The sequence below is a fragment of the Triticum aestivum genome, chromosome 2A (genome assembly GCF_018294505.1).
Source record: "Triticum aestivum cultivar Chinese Spring chromosome 2A, IWGSC CS RefSeq v2.1, whole genome shotgun sequence".
Lineage (NCBI taxonomy): Eukaryota > Viridiplantae > Streptophyta > Magnoliopsida > Poales > Poaceae > Triticum > Triticum aestivum.
In genome coordinates this window covers 45,806,677-45,813,193 of record NC_057797.1, presented here as the reverse complement: position 1 = coordinate 45,813,193, position 6,517 = coordinate 45,806,677, and the positions used below count along the sequence as shown (strand labels likewise).

The window sequence follows — 6,517 nt, the reverse complement described above, 5'->3', positions numbered from 1 at the left end:
ACATTTAAAAGCAGGAACATATGCTATCTTCATCAGTAAGTAAAGAGTAAAAAAGAAGAGGACCAAAACCAAATAATTAGGCATGAATGTTATAGGCCATTTAAAGGCACAATGAAAATGTTGCAAACCATTGTACTGCTACCACTTACAAAATTTTAACAACAATTCTCAACTCCGCCAGCATGCAGTACATTTATTACTATAGGAGACTGGATACAAATTTCTTTGTAAAGGGTTGCATACACTCTTGTTAATGTGTAAGTACATCAAACATGTTTGAACAAGCAGGAATGATGAGGTAAAATTAAACCATGGATATCAGACTACCAACTCCCCTTTAATAGTAGAAATAATTCTGGTGCACATGAGACGGTGTCATTATTTGTTTACCTGTTAAATCTCTTTTCCTGTTGTTCCTCCTCTATCCACTATCTCCCCCTCTCTTATCCAAACTTATCACCACTATCAATGGTGCAACCATCTCTGACCACACCGGCAGTATACATTAAACAGATTCACTTAAGCAAACAAACAAATTTGGTTTCTAAATAACACTACTTATTGGGAATGTTGTCCATACGTTCCATTTTAACCAGGAAGAAGTGATATGTTGTTGTCTTAAATCCACATTACCCTACAAGCACTAACCACATAATTTGTGGGTTCCTTTCCCATAGGATCATTACTTTCTCAGAGGATCATTAGATATATGTAGTATCTTACAACTAAGAATGAAAAAGTTAGGGTAAGGACAACATAACAAGTTGAAACACGGACGCATCAAGAGTTTGGTAAAGCAAGACACCATTTTATTTCAGATTGAGCCTCATAATGGAATTTAAAAACTTCCATGAAACTTGAAGCATTGTATGCTCTTGTCCACGAAGAGAGATATAGCCTTATAGCACCAGCATGCCTGTCTATGTTACTCCTCAAGCCAAACTATAGAACTTTTATCTGTCGACAACCTGTCCAAAGACACTGGCTAATTACCCACAAACTGTCCATTCCACCACAAATATGCACAGGCATGCATCACCTTCCTCTTTGGTCTTCTCATTCGCGTGAACATCGTCGACATTGCCCACCATGCTTGCTCGCATCTACTTGCTCCTTGTCAAGTACATCCGCGCTTCCAACTCTCACCTCATCACCATGCTCGTTGATGCATATGTCAAGTCCAGCCTCGTCACACATGTGGGTGTACAATTTTCGTCTGACACATGAATGGCCATTGCCACGCCCGCCCTTCTCGTTTGTTACGCCCCTACTAACCTCACCGCCGTGTGCGTCCTTATCCTGAGAAAAATACATTCAGAACATTATAAAAATCATAATATTTAAACGTTTTTTTGAGTCAATGGAAGATGCGGTTCTGCACCTTCACTTCATTATCAGAGGAGTCAAAAGTTAGGATTTAATATAGCTTTCAACAGGAATAATGTGTATTATAATCAAGCATGTGCTAGGTTATCAATGAGAAGCATAATACAGAAGCAAGCTGAAGCTACCCACTCTTAGGTTTATAGTGTATACTACACTACATACTACAGAAGCATAATTTTGAGATTAACGCTACAACTTTGTCGTGTATCAGGGTATCTTTGTTTTGAAAAGAACACATCATGTGTGGAATGTGGCTGGTAACATGTGCTCATTGTTCAGGGTGTGTCGAGATCTGCAAGTATTAGCACAAGAAACTCTTCAGTTGTAACACAATCTACCAATGCCTGAAACAAATAGAATTATTGAAATGGCCTACCGTCAAATTATTACCCAGAGTATATAACTTATTTTTCAAGTAAATAAGATCGCGTGTGAAAAGAGATATGTCCAAGCTATGATGAGAAGTTCATACCAATCATGTACATGAAAGCATTGACTATAGCCACTCCTGAAATGTAGATTAGAAAAATAATGCAGACCAAAAAAACATGGTGAGCGAGTGAAAGACTGAACTTACCTTTACCAAGATTTCCGCATATGCCAAACAAATTCCAGCACTGACTTTTATCCAAGCGCCGCTCTGGCTCTTTTCCTTCATACGTATCACCCTGCAATGAAACATATCACATTAAAAATAATTAGAGGTATCCTGAAAAATAAAATGATAGCAATTAGTATTATTCAGTAAATGAACAATGAGATTTCTGGAAAATACATTGTAGTAACATATTAACATTTTTGTAGTACCATAAGAACATATTAAATTAGGCCAAGCTCTGGAAAACGCCCATTCTTTTCATGTTATTATTCATATAATGGGATTTCAAAAGAAGAGCGAGAGAGAAGGGAGCATGATGGAATTATTAGTATGCCCATGTTACAAGCACATGCTTATAGAAGAACACGTTTCTGCATCTATCATAGATTTATAGTATGTCCTAGCTCTGTCGCCACAAAATGTGGGTGCATTATAGTTAGCATGGAAGAACACCGTCCGGTAACATCACCATGCCAAAATGTGGGATAACTGTCCTCTGTAATCTTTTGGTGATAAGATTCATTGCTCTATCTATTATATCTCGTATTCTTCATGTTCTTTGCGCCATCAGTAGAGAAGGCAAAATAATTTCAATAGTTCCAAACATAAAATCCTGATGTTGCTCTCTTATCAAGTTCATCTGGAATTTCTACCAAAAAAATGTTCCCTGTTCATAGAGATGCTTGACACAAATTGGTTTGATTTAATATAACCATCAGCGAGTGAGTGACGAAACTACATGCTCTCAGCTCTCAGGTCCATGTCAGAACTTGCATGTTCCTACACAAAGCTGGGGCAGCAACACCTTCCCAATGAGGAGTCGAGGCAAATCTGTGACTGATTGCGCCTCACAGACTCAAGGTTTCTGTAAACTGCTTAAATTATTCAGAGCATGATGACGGGGATGATATCCCATATATCTTTTGCGTACTGGTGTATCATACGGTCACTGCTGAACTTGGGGGAACCAGCTGTATTGAGCATGGACGTTTTTGTCCAAAGCCGCAGGTAGAGACGGATATGATGTGATTAGGAGGATCAAACACTCTGAGTGACTATCTACCAGTCTACTGTCTATGTGGAGTTAGTAATGAAATAGCAAACTAAAAATGTTAATCACACATGAAACAGAGTGGAAATATCCACGATAACGGAATAATGTTCAGAAATGAAAATCAGTTTTCTGAAGTTATTTTTGGATTGGAATGCATAGAACGACTTTCCTGAAGCTAGGTTCATCAAAGCTCATATATCAACAGCCAACATATGAGTAATTATAGCACATCTAGCACCTGCATTCTCTGATTGGCTATGATGTTCTTCCAACATACTGATAAACACTTCAGTGTGAAATAAGAAATATTCCTAACAATCAGTGAAGTCGTTCATAGTGAAACACTGATGTACCATTGGGTAAAACTTGCACAGAGGCATAGGCATATAACTGTCATATTCAAATGCGTTGAAACCTAACGAATCTAAATCTAACAATGTCATTCTTGTGAAATATCATCCAAAAATAGTTAATATAATAAAGAAGAGAAGTAGACACACTGAGCAAAACATGAGAAATATTTTGCTTTTCGTTAATACAATGATCAAGATACAAATGCAATGATTAGAGGGGACACAAAAAAGGCCTTGGCATTAACTCACATGAAGTGAAATAAATAACAGGTTTGTGGTAACACTCCAATCTGATGCACAAGAACTCTGAATAAAGCATCACCAAATCGAGAAATACTTGGTTCTATAGTCCCATGCAGTTACATTTCTACACTTTCAAGTTTTTGGATCAACGACACTAAATAAACAGAGCATCTAACAAAAAGAACATTATGTTACGAAAGCATTTCCCATGTCTTCTGTTATTAGGTCTATACAGGATAGTATTAGGCCAAAAAAGTGAAAGAGTGTAATGAGAAGGTCTAGCAAGTATATTGTAATAATTTCCTTTAAACTGCAGTTTTTTAAAATGAGCTCATTTACTGTTGGTTTGTCATATTTAGGTGTAGTCGAAAGAGAATCCAACTCAAAAGCTAGCAAAGCTCCATCCTGGATACGACAGAGTACGGGCATATTTAAGCATTGACTGCTTGATCAATTGTGGCTTGTTAAATATTAATTGTACCTAGTTAAATAGTAATTGTCCCTACTTACATGGTATAAGGAACACTTTCTCAACAAATGCAATGCTTCGGTAACTACAAACCATATTGCTTCAGTAACCACACAGTTTTTCTCTGTTTAGTTGCAAGAACAGGGCGAGTAGAAACTTTTTTTTGCCTTCATTACCTCGCAAACTGAAATAGAAAGTGAGGCACCCTAACTCGATGTTCCTGAAGGCGCCCTCGCTATGGCCTAGTTCACCCTTCTCAGGGCCAGGAGTAAAACCACAGCTTGCCTCCTCAAAATACCAGCAGAACCAACTCATCAGGCATGCAATTAGGATAACAACATATCATTCAGAGTTCAAACCAAGTAAACAAACATATGCATCAGGCACTGGTGCATCCAAAGTTTAACTCTATTCTCCTCCCATTTAATGGATGAGGCAAATATTTTGCCTTCGTTTCGAAAAAAAAGTTTAACTATATCAAGAGCTAAAAACAATTAGCATGTCATACATGGCAATCCGTAAGAGATAAATAATAGCCATATAGATACCAGACCTTACCCCCTTACAAGACAGTGTCATAAAAAAACTCTTAAATCAGCACCAGGATCAATTCACCACACCAAACCAGTCATCATGAACTGATGATACTTGGGGTAACTTGTCCAAATGAAAATAAAATTAAACCATGGTGGTTCAGTTTCAAATAAAAAGTGCATATATCAGTTCGAAGTGGACTGGCCACGCGTTTACTGAAAAATAACTCATGTGCCAAGAAACATAATCTTACATCTGACTTTTAACAGTTTAGCTGGCAGCAAAATGGCTCATTCAAATCAAGCAACTATCTAAGATGCAACCTTTATTTGTCATCAAGCATTGAAGAGCTTGTTGTGCATAGATTGATGCCCAGGAGAAACAGAGGGGGCTCAAAAACACACCGCTCAGGGCTTGTAGATCTGGCCATCAATAATTGTGAGGTGTGCTATTATGACCACCACAATACCATGGGTGGAAAAGCCACTTAAACTTTCAGTTTAGAACAATACATGAACGAGCTTTCTAACTTCTAAACTATGCATGCTTACAAAACTAAAAACCATACATGACCACAAGTTTGCTGCAACAAATTCAAGAAGAATTCGCCACAGCAAACTGAACCTGAAAGATAACCGATATATATGATCCATGTTGTAGGACACCGTACACAACAAAAAGGAAATGAAGTACGTACCATTGTTGAGGAAATCGTTAACTGGTAGCTGCTCAGTTGGCTGGGGAGTAGGGGATTAATAGGCTAATCGGCAAGTTAATCGGCCATTTAATCAATTACTCGGGTGATTAATCAGTTAATCGGCTACTCGGTGACCCTGTGAGTAGGGATTAATCGGCAAGTTAACTGGTTAATCGGATGAATTCTTGAACAGGGGTACGTACTATTATGCATCTGAACCATATTGACTACTGATGTAACCTGTGTTGATGAATCTGAAAAGGCTGCGACTTGCTCGGAAATTCAAAGTGCGTCATAACAAGCTTGATGGTCAGCCGAACACACTCTCGAAGGCGACCAGGGAGAGGTCGATGCAGGTGATGCCGCCGCCAGAAGCTCCAGCACATGTCGCTAGTTGCCGCACCTGACCTCAAGGATCTGCAACACATCAACCCACAACACATACTCAAATCAGTAAATGACAGAGTCCCACACGAGTGACATCAAGAATCAGTGGTGGATGCAGCTTCCAGAACATGCATCAAGTGAGCGAGTTCCAAATCGTCTAATCACTTACAAAGAGCTCTGTCATGTGACTGAATACCACGTCTCAAAGATGACCATGTGGGTTGAGGCACGAGCAAGGGTGAAGGCACCATTGTTTTGACCATGCTGTGACGAAAAGAGTGATGGGAAATTAGAAGCACAAGCAAAGGTGTTTGGCTAAATTCAAGAAATCAATCCAAATCACAGAGTGGGGAAATTAATCTAATCTTGTCAAGGAAGATATTTACGTAATTGAACTAATATAATCAATTTCCGAAGAGAAATAGCCAAATCCTAGACTACTTTCAACATCAAGAACTGTATGTTTGCATGAGCACACAGGAAGGGGATGTCATGCCTTGTAAGGGAAGAGCAACAAATCGACAAGTTGTCGGCTGACCTGGAGGAGAACCAGAGCACGTTGTCTTCTCTACTCCTTCACGAGGCGGTACTTGACAGACACGGTGAGAAACCGGCATCAGGATACATGTGCAAACAACGGAACCAACATCTCTGTAGGCGGACCAGACCAAATCCATCAGGTACCCAAGCCAATGGATGCGAGGGGTGGATGCATTTATCATATCAGAGGGGCAACAGGGAACCCGACGATGGTGCATCTAGGCGTGCGAGAGCAAGCCACACAGGAGCCTGGTGA

The 6,517-nt window shown here is 39.3% G+C and overlaps 1 long non-coding RNA gene across 1 annotated transcript; it reads right to left on the bottom strand.

The window, feature by feature from the left end:
• Positions 1 to 639: 639 nt before the first annotated feature.
• Positions 640 to 5,013, bottom strand: LOC123187346 (uncharacterized). Its single transcript, XR_006493902.1, has 2 exons — positions 1,964 to 5,013; positions 640 to 1,299 (listed from the first exon to the last, which is right to left on the bottom strand). It is a non-coding gene; the product is annotated as an uncharacterized lncRNA (long non-coding RNA).
• Between the last annotated feature and the right edge of the window lie 1,504 nt (positions 5,014 to 6,517).